Raw genomic sequence first — 16,177 nt, 5'->3', positions numbered from 1 at the left:
TTCTGTATATCTATCATGTTTCTCACAAAATTGTCAGGGGAATTTATCATGTCGATTGGCTGCTAGAAAATTCACAAATTCATTGTCTCCAGAGAGCCTACTGTGCGAATTGCAGAATTGCCAAAGCTTCTTGATTGAGCATTTCTAACTCTCTTTCTACTTGTTTGGTTTTTTTTTTATTTTTTTTCATTTTGTTGCTATTGAGTTTATTAGAAAAAAAATAAAAAAATTATTTCTCTTGCTTTTGTGTGTTTTGAATTGTTTCTTGTTGATTTGTATTTTAGTTTAGCTTGTTCATTGTTAATTTTTTTTTTGAGTTTGATTAGTGCATGACCCGAAGAAAACATACCTCTTTTGTTGAATTAGATCCAGAAATTGAAAGAACTATTTCTAGATTGAGAAGATCACAACCTATTCTTGATTCTCATTTGGTTTGTAATTCAACAATGGAAGGTATCTTAGGACATGAGCATGTGTATAATGAGGGCCATGGGAATGGGAATGAGAATTTGTATGATGATGGCCATGTTAATAATGAATTTGAAGGCTTGCATAACCCTAGAGAGGAGAGGAACATTAGGCAATTAACTCAACCTAATTGGCATGATAATTCTTATGGCTTATATGTTCCTCCTACTAATGTTCAATTTGAAATTAAATCCTCTTTGATTAATGCATTGCCTAAATTTCATCGGTTACCGGGAGAGGATTGCCATAGGTTTTTGCATACTCTCCTATTGGTTTGTGATACTATAAAGCCTATGCATGTAAATGTTGATGATGTTCAAGCTAAGACTTTTGTATTTTCTTTTGAAGGTTTAGCAAAGGAGTGGTATTTCAACTACCCTTCATATGTGAAAGTAAGCACATAGGCCGAGCTAAGAAGACTCTTCTTAGATAAATTCTTTCTAAATTCTAAGGTCACCAATTTGAAGAAGAAAATCTATGGGGTCCAACAAGGAGAGGATGAGAGTCTCTATGAGTATTGGACTAGATTCTAAGGCCTTTTGGCTAAATGTCCATACTATCAAATTTCTAGTGAGAATTTTGTCCAATATTTCTATGAGGGCTTGATTCCAAGAGACAAAGTTAATATTGATGCCGCTAGTGGTGGATGCTTGATTAACCTCACTTCCTTAAAGGTTTGGGAACTAATTGACAAGATGGCTTCAAGTGGTGCTTAATACTCTACAAGGGAAAAGAGAAATGTGAATATGGTAAGTTCCTCAATTCTTAATGATTCATATGTGGACTTGCTAGCTGCCAAGATTGGGAGAATGTTAGCTCCACAAATATCTCAAGTGAGCAATGTAAGTACTTCTCAAGCACTTGTCCCTTATTCTTGTACATTTTGTAACTCACCTATGCATGTAGAAGGCAATTGTCCTATTAAGTTTGAACAAGTAAATGCTATCTACAATGGAAAACAATCCTATGGTGGGAGGCAAGGGCAAGGAGCTTATTCTAATACTTATAACCCTTCATGGAGAGACCATCCTAATTTCTCCTATTCAAATCCAAATATGGCTTTACAAGACAATCAACAAAGAGGATCCTATCAAAACACCTTTGGCCGTGACCCTTCACCTCATTTGTCTCAAGGTAGCTCTTCTCAAAGCTACAATCCAAGTGGTAATTCTCTTGCACCTTCATCTAATTCTTATAGTGATAGGAGGCTTGTTCCAATTGAGAGTTCTTCTAATTCGAACTCTTCTAATGATGTGAATGTGTAATGTAAGCAGTTGATTGAAATGAACTCCTTGTATAAAAACATGTATGATGGCTTAGGGAATAAGGTAGAGAGTATGGGTAACAAGTGTGAGAACATGAACTCTAAAATTGATGCCCTTACTTCTCAAATGAATATGCTTGCTAACTAATTAAGTGTAGCCAATGCTCAAGCCTCTACATTACCATCCAACACCATTGCTAATCCTAAAGCTAATCTTAATGCTATCACATTGACGAGTAGCAAGGAGTTAAGAGAAAGAGTGCAAGAAGACAAAAGATAAGGGAAGGTCGAGAAGCCCTCTTTAAATTCTTCAATTGATGTTAATGTTTCTAGTTCTTCTTTTGCTCCTAATGATGCATCTTTTTATAGAGATGATGAGGATGAAAACATTGAGGAGATCATATGTGAGCAACCACTATCTAAGGTGGAAAAGGGGACTATGGCCGAGTTGTTTAGCAAGGAATAAAAGGGAGAGGCCAAGCAAAGTGAAACAAGAAAGGAGAGTTCAAGGAAGGAAGAAGTAAAGTAAAGTCAAGAGATTATGAAGAAGCTTCCTTTTCCACAAGCACAAGTGGTCCCTAAGCAAGTAAAGGGATAATTTGATCAAGAGGTATATGATTTCTTCCACAAGATTCATGTTAATGTACCCTTGATGGATGTAGTTAAGAACTTTCCTAAGTATGCCAAATTTTTGAAAGAATGTTGTACAAATAAAAGAAAATTTAGGCCTAATGCAAGGGTACAATTACCCTTATCTGTGAGTGCTATCATGAAGCCTCAACTCCCTATAAAATGTGAGGGCCTTGGTTCCTTCACAATTCCATGCAAGATTGGCAACACACATTTTTCTCATACATTGATAGACTTAGGTGCAGCCATTAATGTTATGCCTCTTTTAATTTATCATGCCTTGAGTCTTGACTGCATGCATAAGATACCTATGATATGCCAATTAGCGGATAGAAGTGTTAGAAGACCACATGGAGTAGTAGAAGACTTGTTGGTTTGTGTTAAAGGTCTATTATTTCCTGTGAATTTCTATGTGCTTGATATGTCAAAAGAAGGGAGTGGGGATGATATTTTGATTTTAGAAAGGCCATTTATGAGTATATTTTGAATTCACGTGCAAACCTTCTAATTATGAATTTAATTCTGGACATGAATTAGATTTTATTATATCATATGCTATTTAATTGAATTATGTGATTTATGTGACATAGGTGGCATGTGACTTATGTATCAATTGGGCAATTGAGGTCAACACTCCTTGAGATCAATGGCTGATGGTTTGCACGTGAATTATGATTATTTTGAGGGATTAAATCAACTGAAATGATGAGGATGACACATGGGAAATTAGGCACACATTGGAATTATCTACAAACCAATAGGAAGTTGCCACCTTGCAAGTGTGACAAGGCTCCCATTTACATTTTAAATTTTTTTTATTAAGCTACAGCTGATGGGAAACACCAAGAAGCACGCCATTTTGAACCCCAAATGGGATCCAACACTCATCTCATTCATCTTCCACATTCTCTCTCTCTTCTTCACAGCGTTCTTCATTTTCTCTCTTTTGTTCTTCATTTTCCAGCACCCTAACCTCCATTTTCAGCTACCAAACCTCCACAAAACTCATACCATTCTTCTCCTCTCTTCATTTTCATTCCATCCCTTCCATTTTCACAAGGATTGAAGCTCATTTCCATCATTCAAGAGCTATGGAGTTTGGCCTTCACAAGCAATCACTAGGGTTCTTGAAGATGAAGATTGGCTAAGTTTCTTTGTGGAATCCTAGAGAGATAAAGATGGAGGATGAGTCTTGAGCTCTAAATTGGATAAGTTCTTTTGTTTCCTATCCTCTTCTCTTTTTACTAGATGGTTAGATTCCTTAATCTAGGGTTTGATCATCTTAGCTTATAAATTCTAATTTAAATTTGATGTTGATGTAAAGAGAGAGGATTGTTTCATTTAATTTCTTCCTTGGACAGCCATGACTGAATTTTGCCACTCTTTGTTTGGCACATAATCTTGTGTTTTTCAATTAGTGAATTTCTTGTGTTAATATTGCATAATCTTGTGGTGTTAATGCTTGTGTTGTTGAATAGCTTGACATAATCTTGTGGTTGCTCAATTTATGTGTTTGACCATGGCTGTTGAGAGAGGATTTTGAGTGAATCACTTGGCTAATGTCTTCACCAATTGGTTAATTGAACTAGGGACTTTAATCTAAGACCTAGGGAGGTTAGCTAATTAGGTTAATTGGCTTTGGATAATTTTCTTAAGTAATGACAGCTTTAGTCAAGAGGAAAGGGAACCTAAACTTAGCCTAATCATGAAAAGATAATGAATCCAAAATCAACTAATCTCTAGGGTTCCATTATTGTGAAAAGGGAAGTTCATTTCACTCACTTTCACTAGCATTTTAATTACTTGCACATTAGGTAATTAGTTTAGATAATTAGCTAGGTAACTAAATTCCTACAAACTTTGGTTGATTTATTTTACTAGATAACTTTTAATTAGACTTAAAACCATTCATTGGGAGATGACCTAGGGTTGGCCCTATATTGCATTAGAGTTAGCTTTAGTGTAATTTTGAGGATAAGCGACTAATTTCCTATCATAGAGGTACAAGTAAGTATAAGATTTACTTGTGAGTTAAAGAGTACTAAGGGGCATTCTGTTGGTCATGAAAGGCCATATCGGCTTATGTCATGCATTTATGCATTTTAAATGGCTAAATTATATACTATGATAAATTTTTTATTCCTTTATTCGATTATGACTTACTTTGTAATAATCAATGTAGATTTCTCTGTTACTGAGACTGTGGTTGTCTCACTCCTTTCTTTTCAATATTTCCAGGTCTAGGCGAAGGAACTAGTAGAGGACTAGGAAAGGAGTAGAGCTAGGGATTGTTTGTGAATTGTAGAGAACTACAACCCCTTTCTTTTGAGCAAATCTATTGTAATGTATTTAGAATTAGGGTGCCAATAGGATGTGATTATGTATATGTGTGTGAGTATGTGTGGATTGTATGGCTTGTGTATGAATTTTTGTTTGCTCATAGACTTGTGGCTAGGAAACTTGGCTATGGTGTATGGTTTTGATGGATTTATTTAGTAGACCAAGTTTTCACTATGAACAAATATTTATTTTAGTATATATGTGATTCCACAAGCAAATGCAAAGTGGTCGCATTGCAAATGGTGTGCTATGGGCAAACATACACCTTAGATAGAGCGAGTGAGTACGTGGGTCCCACGGAGATCTCTGAGAAAAGTAAAAATATTTAGCACGTGTATTCATATGTGTATATGATATTTAGAATAGTTTTTAGCCACTCTTGTGTGATTCGTGAATTTTAGAGGCATAGGGTCCATTTTGGGAAATGGCACCCGGGTGATCAAATTTTGGTATAAAAGGTTTTGCTATCATTTAAATATTCTATCAAGTGTTTTTAGTCCTATTTGATGTGTCCAAAGTGTTCCCACATGTTTGTAACCATTAGGATGAGGTTTGGATAATTTTGAAAATGGTTTTTACCAAAAAACTGTACTTTTGTATCTAGGTGTTCAAATCTTGATTCGACTGTTGGATTTTTCTAAAATTTGGGTCACAAGTAAAAATTTTTATATGCTTCATGTCATATTTGGAATCACGTCGATCGGACACCAGACGGAGAAACGGCATACTCTGAAATTTGGTCTGGAGGTGCTGTCATGTTGCTGTCATGATAGCAACATAATTGATATTGCAACATGCACGAAATTCAATCCATCCGTTGGATCTTTTCAAAATTTGGTATGCTAATAGTAATCTTTAAAAGTGACATGTGGACTTTAGAATTGCTCTGATCGGAGGTTGGATGATGAAATGGTGTACTCTGAAAGTTAGTCCGGAGGTGCTATCATGACAACTAAAAAGCTATCATGACAGCATAAATGACCAAACTTGTAACATATCTAATTTTTAATCTGACCGTTGCATCTTTTTGAAATTTGGTACACTTATAGTACCCTTTGAATGTGATGTGTAAGCTTTAAAATTACTTCGATTGGGAATTAGATGGCAGAATGGCGCCTCCCAAAAGTTGGCCCAGAAGGGCTGTCATGACGCTGTCATGACAGCATCTTTCTATCCCACTTTCATCTAGCTTGCTTCCGTGCACTATAGGTGGAACCTATAAAATTTTCATAAAGGTTTTAAATGTTTATTTTGTGATGATGTATCTGTTCAGTGATTTAAATGATTTATTTTTCAAGTTAGTTAGATGATCAACTCCATAATCACACTTAGTTTATTTGAATTATGTGATTTTTGGATAACACTCAGGGAAAGTGTTACAATGCCATTAACATTTCTAGCCTTTAATTTAAACATAATTCAGAATTAAACAACATCTACCAAGGTCCCAAATTAAATCTAGTATAGAACAAGCTCAAATTTTTGGATAGCATAATACCCAAGAGAAAAACCACATGCAAGCTTCTAATCTTATAATTTCTACCATGATTCTCAACATGCAATGCTATATGTAACTTAAGCACAATCTTTTTTGTCATTTCCAACCTTTAAAACCACATCTAATATGAAGGAGAAAGAGATTGAGCTTGTAAAACTCACATGCAAGCTTGGAAGCTTAAAGAAATGGAAGAGAACTTGAAGAAATCATGGTTTGCCATTGACTTTTGGCTTGGAACTTCAAGATCACCCTTTTCCTCTTCTCCAACTCTCTAAAATCCTCTCTCTCTCTCTCTCTGTGGGGGGTGCTGGACGAAAATTGTATAATGGAGGAGGAAAAGAAGTGGTCTTCACTCACTACTACAAAAATTTGCATATAAGATGCTAAAAAATGATGGTTAAAAGAAAATACATCATATATGAAAGAGGTGGGTGATAGTTAGAAAATAAATGACGGGTTTTTAAAATACTCATCATTTATTATTTTCAAATAAATGATAGATATTTTAATAACCCATCATATAAAGTTTAAAATTCATATAAAAATATTAAAAATTTTTAAACAATAAATGACGGGTGTTTCAAACACCCATCATATATTATGTGGCTTTAAATAATGGGTGTTAAAATTCATATAAAAATATTAAAAAGTTTTAAACAATAAATGATAGGTGTTTCAAACACCCATAATATATTATGTGGCTTTAAATGATGAGTGTTTAAAACACCGGTCATTTAAAGTTTCATAACATTTTAGATTTCTAATAATAGAAAAGGAAAAATTTTAAACTTTAAATGACAGGTGTTTTAAACACTAGTCATTTAAAGCATTCACAATATATGATTGGTGTTTGAAACACCTATCATATATTAAGGAATAAATGATGGGCATTTAAACACTCATCATTTATTCTCTTTTAATAGGCTATTCTAGTTCATTTTTTAGTTCATGCTTGATTGCCTTCCTCTGCTCTTCTCTTCTCCTCTTGCACATGAAGTTGAAAGAACTCCCACAATCTTCCTCTATTGTTATCGTCGACCATTGTGGGTTGTTCCATTGTGAAGCAGCCACCTCTTATGCCGTCGTTCGCCATCTTGGGTTCTTCCTCTTCGGGTTTCAATCATCTTTGCTTGTAGTTTTGATTTCTTTATTTTTTCTACATTTTCTTCCAATATCCATAGATTTCTAAGTTATGGGAATGATTTATTGAATGTTATGGATTATTAGATGATTTTTGTGTGTGTAAGTTTCTGCTCATTTGTTGTCCGTTTTAGAATTGTAGGGTGTTGAAAATTGTTAATGTTTGATTATGTTTTCTTGGCTTGGGATTGTTAACATAGGATATGCGTAACCTTAGAATGATCAATGAGATAAAAAATATGGATTGAAAATGATGTTTATGATCTTTTTTTCCTGATTTTTTTAATGAATTTTAGATATAATTTTATAATAATTAGAGTTGATTTAAAAATACTATTTTGTGTGAATTTTGTTGTTCTATTAGGATTGTATATGGTTGAAATTAGTTTGTTGAGTGAGATGCTAGGTTTAAAAAGAGGGTTTGAGCTTGGGAAATATTTTTCCTATGCTATTTTGTTGTTGAATTTTTTTCAACAGTTAAAGGAATATACGAATGCTCATGCATTATGACTCATGATCCATTAATTACTCTATATTATATGCAAAGTAGTCAATTTTTTTTATCTTGTTCCTTTCTATATTCATGAGTCACTGATCACATTTCCTTGAATGAAATTTTTTTCTAGATTAAATTTATAGATAAGGAATGGATGTCTACTACTCAATTAAGTAAGGAGTATTTGAATGGTTTGAAAGAGTTTATAAGGTTTGCTCTTGAGCATATAAAAGATCTTACAAGAATAGTGTGCCCTTGTGTAAGATGTGGTCTTTTAAAGCAGATTAGTGCATCTCAGTTGGAAAATCATTTAGTGTGCCATGGAATTAATGAAAATTCCAAGTGTTAGCATAAGCATGGAGAGACTAAAGATGATAAGTATATTAGTAATTGAGAGTATAAAGGAAGCTTTGAATCAAATGATTATGACGCACATACTTATAAGGGTGATCATCTTGAAGAGATGGCCAATGCGATTGAAAGGAAATTTGAGGATTGTCCTGAAATGTTAGAGATGGCTAGTGCCTAGGGTAACGTACTTCTCACTTATCTTAATAATTTTTTTATTTTTAATTTAATCAATTAATTATAATTTTGTAATACTTGTTAATATTATTAGGAATCATTGGATGTTGATTGCCATTGAATCATTTAGCAATACTTCAAAGATATATTATCTCGATTCTTTGGGAGGACAACTAGGGAATCGACAAATTTTATTAGAGTTGATTAATACATAAGTACATAAAGTATTTCACATATCTATTTGTTTCTTTAAATTCCATACTAACGTATTTTTTACTATTTTATTAGGGTTTTTGTGTTATACTGTACAAACACAAAACAATCAATTCCAAGATCTTTTACAAATTTTGATGCAACATACAATTGGAATATAATAAAAGTAATTGGAACCATATATGGAATTGAAATATAATACATTAACATATATTCATCGGTTTTTTAATTTATAGTGCCCAAGACAAATGAAAAATGGCTTGAATTATGGCTTATGCATAATGAAGTTCATAAAGGACATCATTATCCATAACAAGAGCATAATTACCGAGATGGTATGTCAACAATATTCACTTTTCAATTTTAAAAAAATTTAATGTGTTAAAATTAGTTTATGGTGGATAATTTATATATTGTAGTACTATAATAATTCTTATATTGAAGAATTTAGGAATGCAGAAATAAATGAGGTAATTGAAGAAAGGTATCAACATATGTTCCAAGTGTGGAACTCACATAAAGAAGACCAATTGAACTACTTTGAAGAAGTATCTAGGATGTTTATAGTTATAATAGCTAGTTTACTTTCAAAGTTAGTTTACTTTATAAAATTACATTTGTTTACTTGATAGATTAGTATAAGAGATGTTACATTGATTAATTTTGAAATTGAATATAATAAATCTATTAATATTCAAATTTGTAAATGTTGAAATGGTTGTCTACTACTATTGTGATGTTTTTTGCAGGGGGCTAATATAAATAAAAGCCCCCACATTAAAAAAATCACATAATAAATGTCGGTTATTTAAATAACTATCATTTATCTTATAATATATGACGGGTCATTTATAGTGACAATAAATGATGGTAAAATATTTACTCATCATTTATTCTTTTCACTAACAGCTTGTACACTTAAAAACTATATTTTAAATGATGATTATATAACCATCATTTATTGGGGAGACTTTTAGTGTCAGCCACATTTAACTATCATTTATGTGATAAAATAACTATAATTTATTATTTTTTTTGTAATAGTGACTTAAGGAAAAATGGCTTCCTTCATAAGACTCCTTAATGGATTTTAGTAAATAGTGGCTTGCACAGTGTCTTTTTTTTTTTTTACCATTTTTCCACTTTCTTTTCTTTAATTCAAAATATAAATTGAGTCTTCTTTACTCCTTCAATGACAAGTGGTATGTTCTTATATTGGGTGTGGAGCCTAAATTGACCTTTTGGCACACTTTTCAAGTGTGGGGCTAATTGTTATCTATTACTGAATACCTTAGGATTCATGCTTATCAGATGTATATTTTTGTTCATACTTCCATGAAATTTGATTATGATAATTAATTCCAAATTTTTTTACTAATTTATCCTTAATTAGAATAATAATTCTAGATTAAAAATTTGGATGTTATAGGCCGAACCATAATAAATTCCTTGTGTCTAGCTCTCCCTTATCTTGAACTTATTATTTTTAGAAAGTCTTCTGCATTAACCGCTCACTTTGTTTATCTTTCTTCTTGGGTTGTGAAAAGTTTTTAGAAAATTTTAAGAACACCCATTTTAGCCCCTCTTGGGTGCTAACCTGATCTAATATTTTGAAACTTCTAGAATAATATTGCACCAATCAAAAGTTAAGAATATTACTCACATTTGATAGAAAACTTCATGGAAAATTTTCCCTTTAAGCTTAAGAAAATTAATATTGATTAAGTTTCCTATATTACAAATGAATACTAAGAAAAAAATATTATTTCTTACACATGTAAAATACCAAAATAACATTTTGACCAACTACTTTGATAAGCTATTAGTTTATTATTGGATCACTATTATCAACAACAACATCGATAAGTAATTTAAAAATAATATGTTTGTTTTAATAAAATTTTATGAAAATATTAATTTTTTATTAATTAATAATTTAAATATTATTATTTTTATTTATAATTCTTTATCCAAAACTTATAATCGTTTTTAAAAATTAATATCTCAATTAGTGTGTTCAAGAGTTGTAGATAAATGTCTTTCACACTAGCTGAATTTTAAAATTAAATAGTGCAATAAATTATAAATATTTATAAAAAAAACTTAGAAGTCCTCATTCAAAAAATTTACAGCTAGAATAAAAGACATTTTCACTTATAAATCACACATACACTAGTCAAGTTGAAATTTTTTTGGAGAACTTGTATATATCAAAAGTTGACTTGTTAAAAGTTTTAAATAATAATGGAAAATACTTAAATTATTATATATTAAATTATTAATATTTTCATAAGATATTATTAAAACAAACATAATATTTTTTTTTAGTTTCTTATTGATATTGTTGCTAGCAATATTTACCTGATAATCACTTGGTAGCCGGTCAAAGTGACTCATTAAAATGGTACTTTGGTCTTTTACATGGGTAATAAATTAAATTAGTATCTTGGAATTTATTTATAATTTAGGAAACTTAATCAATATTAAATTTATTAAATAGTTTTATATGTAATTTTTTTCACTAGTGAAAAACTAGTTATCCAAGGCCTACTTTGTAAACTGGTTCCTACTAAACTGGTTTAGAAAATAGAGGCAATAGTAGTATCATAATTAAGATAGCATCTCGTAGGCCTTTCTAAACCAGTTGTAAGAGCATCTAGTGTTAAAAACACTTTCTAAATCAGTTATTTATTTAACTAGTTTAGGAAGGGTTTCTTAAAAAAATAAATTCAATATTAAATTTTTTCTAAACTGAATTCATCAATAACTAGTTTAGAAAGTTTTAATATTTTCTAAACAATAAATTTTCTTATTAATATTTAAATGGGTTATTATAAATAATTGTTTTAAAAAGTGATATATAATAAAAAATACATTTTTAATTACTTTGTAAACTAGTTATTGTATTATAACCAATTTAGAAAGGTCTTCAAAACCAACTCCCTTGCTCGTCTAGCTTTCTGTTCAACTCTGTTCAAAAATTTTCTTCAACCATTCGCTTAGAAGCTTCTCCTCCCGAATGCTAGAGATTCTCCTTCCCTAAATCAATCATCCTTACTTTTGTTCACCTTCCTTGAGATTGGGTTAGTGTTCTCTTCACTTTCTGTCACTAGTTTGGGGTTCGCTTTGTCTATCTAGTTTAGGTTCGTCTTTTGGGTTCACTTGGGTGTTTTTGAGTTCTGGGTTCCCGTGGTTTGTTCACCTTCCTAGAGCTTGTGTTCATGAAATTCTAGGTTTCTCAAGTTTACAATCAAGTATTTAGTTTTTAATCACTTTCATCTCATTCCTGTATCTCGCATTTGATTTTTGTACTGTTTGCTTTTCTTGTTGTGCTTGGTTGTAAAATTTCTTGGTAGGAAGCTTAAGCTTCCATTTTTTTGCTTGCTACAATTTTTGGACTCTCTCCTTCCTCACGTGGGTGTGCTGTTTCAAGCTTCAAGCTTCATCATTCAGCTTCATGGTATTTTTCATTTTTTTTATAATTTTCACCATCTACTTTGTTGGTATTGCTAGGTTGGTTGATAGTTGAATAAAATTTTATTTTAACTTGCTCTTGATCATAGATTACGTTGCCTATTTTTTTGTCAATATCATAGTTTAATTGTAACATCCTAAATTTTAATCCAGCAAAACTAGTTGCTAATCATGGATAACTTAGTAATTAGTTGATTAATTATGGTTTAGATGTCAGGTTAATGTTTTGTGTTGTTTGGATGTTGTGTTGATAGGATTGAATAATATAATGAAAATTAAAGGCATAATACACGAACATATGAGCACAAGTGGTAGCAGAAGCTTCATGCACCGCAGCGCATTATGCAAAAATCACTTAAAGTTGATGTAATTAGCTTGTGAAATCAAAGTGGGGAAGTATGAAAAATGCATATGAGGAGGTAGAGAAGCTTGGCTCTGCTAGGGCTTGCATTATTCAGTAGTTTGGAGTATGCTTTGGCTAGTGACTTGTTGGGTAAGTAATGCGCAATCTTAAGCTTTATTTCTACCTTACTTTTGTTGAATTTCATCTATTGAGAATTGAATTAGGAAGTTTTAAGGTGTTGAAATCTAAAAGAAGTGTCAAAAATGGGTTATCAAATATGGAACTAAGGTTTTATGTCTAATCTGGAGTTAAATAGTTGAGCTTTGTGAATTTAAGCCTAAAATAACCAAAAAGTTAGGTTGAAATGACAAAATTGGATAAACAAGTGAGTTAGGAGGTGGATATGGTCAATTGGTTGGCCTATAAGGTTAATGACTATAGATAGTGGATGAATGAATTCAAAGGGGTTTTGATTGAACTATTTTATGTGTTAAGAGATTCAATTTAGCCAAATCAATGCTCATGTAAAATGTTGAGAATTGACTGAGAGACATTGTGTTATGTATATTAAGCACCTGTGAAGTTACTTGTGGTAATCTACATGTAAAATCTCTTTCTACTAAACACAATCAACTAATCAAACTCATGGTAATCAAAGGATTAACCCATTTAGGAGATTACCAAGTTTTAGTTTTCAAATCAAGGGATCCCAAATTTTCATAATCAAAATAAGTCTAAATAAATCATAATCTCTTATAGTAGAGTAAAAACAAGTTACAAAAGCATGGGTTACCTTAGAGGAGTGAAAAAGTATGAAAATAGTTAAAAAAACATATTTCCTATGAGATAGCGTAATATACCACAGCTTGTGCATAATGTGCTGCAGTGTGTTGCTTTTTATGGCACGTGCCGTCGATTAAGTGGCCATACACCATGGTGTGTTGTACATTAATGACAACAGATTTTGCTATCATTTGATAGCAAAATTGGGGAACTTTTGATGTACCCTGATTCTCCATCCAATGTTTGAATGACATGATTTAAGTGTCTACAGAAAGCTCTTCTCATGAACTAGCTAATGACATGGGTTTTACTTTTAAAACTAGTCACATTAGGAAGTTTGACACTCAAACATAATTTTATCACCTTTCATTACTTTTCAAAAACAAAGGGTGTGCAAAACCTAAAACAAATGCCAAAAGCTTATTCTAACTCCTGTACCATGTCTATTGGACCTAAGACTATCAATACAACATGTCATGCATACTCAATTATCAATATAACAAAAATCACTCCTCAAATCCTTTTTTTTTACTAAAAATAGAAAGGGGAGGTAATTTACTTTGCATTGCATCAAAACCATTATAACATGTTTAGACTAGTATTTTAGCCTTATCAATATATATATATATAAATCATATACATTTACTCAGGGCTCAAAATACGTATCAGATATTTGCAACAATATGTAATCTATAATTGGCAACAATATTCTATTACACAAAATCAATATAATCTAGAGGCATATACTAGGAATGAACTAATTTCTAGCTTCTTAAGTCTTCTCCCTCTCTGCACTAGAGCTAGAGACTATAAAGTGTTAAATGAAAGGAGTGAGTCTAGCTACTTGGTAATCAAGGTAATACTCACCCTATGCAGTTATACATCAATTATAAATCAAACACATGCATATAAAACCGAGTTCTTAAATCATGTTTAACCACATATTAAAACTTATCATTACACCTTTAACCTATTTTTATCTCACATTTACTAGGTGTATTATCGTAATACATTTAGACATGTGACTATGACTCAGTAACCACGCTACTTGCCACATCACAATCATGTAACATATCATAAGTTTACATAGGCAATGATCATTGAATTTTATACCTTCTTATTTTCTCCAATTGAAATTGTGGGCTATAATACTAAATAGGGTTCCACTTATGCGACTGGACTACCCAAACTTACCAATTGTGAGGTGTGACCTAGTCAAAGATCACATAACTCACTCTTGGACCATGGCTTCCCCCACTCTCGAATCTCTAGGGTGTTGTATTCACTAAGCTATTCTCCTCAATAAACAGGTGGAGAAAGCTAGGTTCTAGTCCCTCAGCAAACTATAGGACAATCCTTTAACAAATTATGGGACAAGGCTATACCCTTATGCATTAGAGGGCAACCTAAATACCATATGAATTTTAACTACTCCTAATCCTTAGGCAAACTCCCGCCAACTAATCGTGCCATGTATGGTGTCTATTTATCTTCACAAATTTCATTTTCCCAATATTATTTTCTAGTTTTCAAGCATAACATCTCACCACATCCTCCAGTGCCTTTTGCCTTACTTAGGCTCATCATTGCCTTACAGGTATATTGATGCTACATCTTGATACAACCTTAGATTACTCATTTTCACATACAATCACTACTTTCAAACATGATACATGTGTTTTAGTCAAACTTATCATCAATTAACCAATTAACATATCATTACAAAAATCACTCTTACTATATTGACAATTCATTTGAAGTAAGTGTATAAACATAACTTTTCATTACATGACATACACACATATGCCAATCACAATTCACATTCATAACATATAATTAACATCATAATACAATTAACATATAACTACCCAAAGTAGGTTCCCCCAGTTACCTTAAACTTTTAAAAGGTCAAAGGTTTAGCCCTCAATATTATAGCTTTCAAGCTTGAATTCCCAAGCCAAATTGGTGTCCGAGAGCTTAATCTATAATTAACCAACTTAATCTCTATTTTCATTGCCAAATATAAGCATTCAACTCTTATTTGTCCATTTCTAAATAGCCTAATCCCCACTTTGTATGAGTTTGAACCTACCCATTAGGTTTGTTAACTCTCTCTAGTCCCCAATAACATTAATTGTAACATCCTGAATTTTTAATCCTATGTTAATGACTTATTTGGGATAAATTAGTGATTTAACGTAGGATTAGGATTCTGAGTAGTGAAGTATTATATTGACTCATTAAGATGTTATATGAACAGATATAAGTAGAAGAGTGGAGCCTTTAAGTAGAGCATGTGAGCATAGTGAGGATTTCCCTCACTGTGCCATGCACCGCCATGGGTGATAGATGCACAGCGGCGCATGGAGCAAAAATCATATTAATAGGATGTATCCAGCTCATGGAAAACAAAAGGGAGAACATCAGAGAAGAGATCAGATGTTGAGAAGTGCATGGGATCTACTAGGGCAAGCTAAATTAGGGGCAAGGACAGTGTCTACAGCTCGTTACTTATCGGGTAAGTCACGTACTACCTTAACCTTTGAATCTACCCTATTTTCTCTTAGTTTTAACCATTGAGAAGTGAATTCAAAAGTTTTAAGAAGTTAATTTCTTACCCAATATTAACAAAAATATTTTTTAGAAGTAAACTAGTGCTTTGTGACTGGTTATAGTTGAAATGATAAAGCTTTGAAGCTCTAGGCAAGAATTGCCCTAATCTAGAGAGAGAGTAGTGACGTAAAATTGATAGAAAATGTTAAAACTTGAAATGAGAGGTGATCAGTGATAATGTACATAATTGAGTGTGAAATGTGGATTTGATAATGATTGAATGCTTAAATGAAATAATTTGCACTTTTGGTAAATAAGAAAATTGACTCTGAATGCCAATTCTGTGTAGATTATAGTGTATGATGCACGAATTATGAGAAAGGAGCTTGAATAGGGCTGAAGTTACATGGGTAACCCTTTCTATCGAGCAGAAAGGTTGAGGTAACTATA

Source organism: Prosopis cineraria, unplaced genomic scaffold (genome assembly GCF_029017545.1).
Source record: "Prosopis cineraria cultivar Desert tree isolate PC_DT_omini unplaced genomic scaffold, ASM2901754v1 PC1, whole genome shotgun sequence".
NCBI lineage: Eukaryota > Viridiplantae > Streptophyta > Magnoliopsida > Fabales > Fabaceae > Prosopis > Prosopis cineraria.
Note: the sequence above shows the minus strand (reverse complement) of the source record.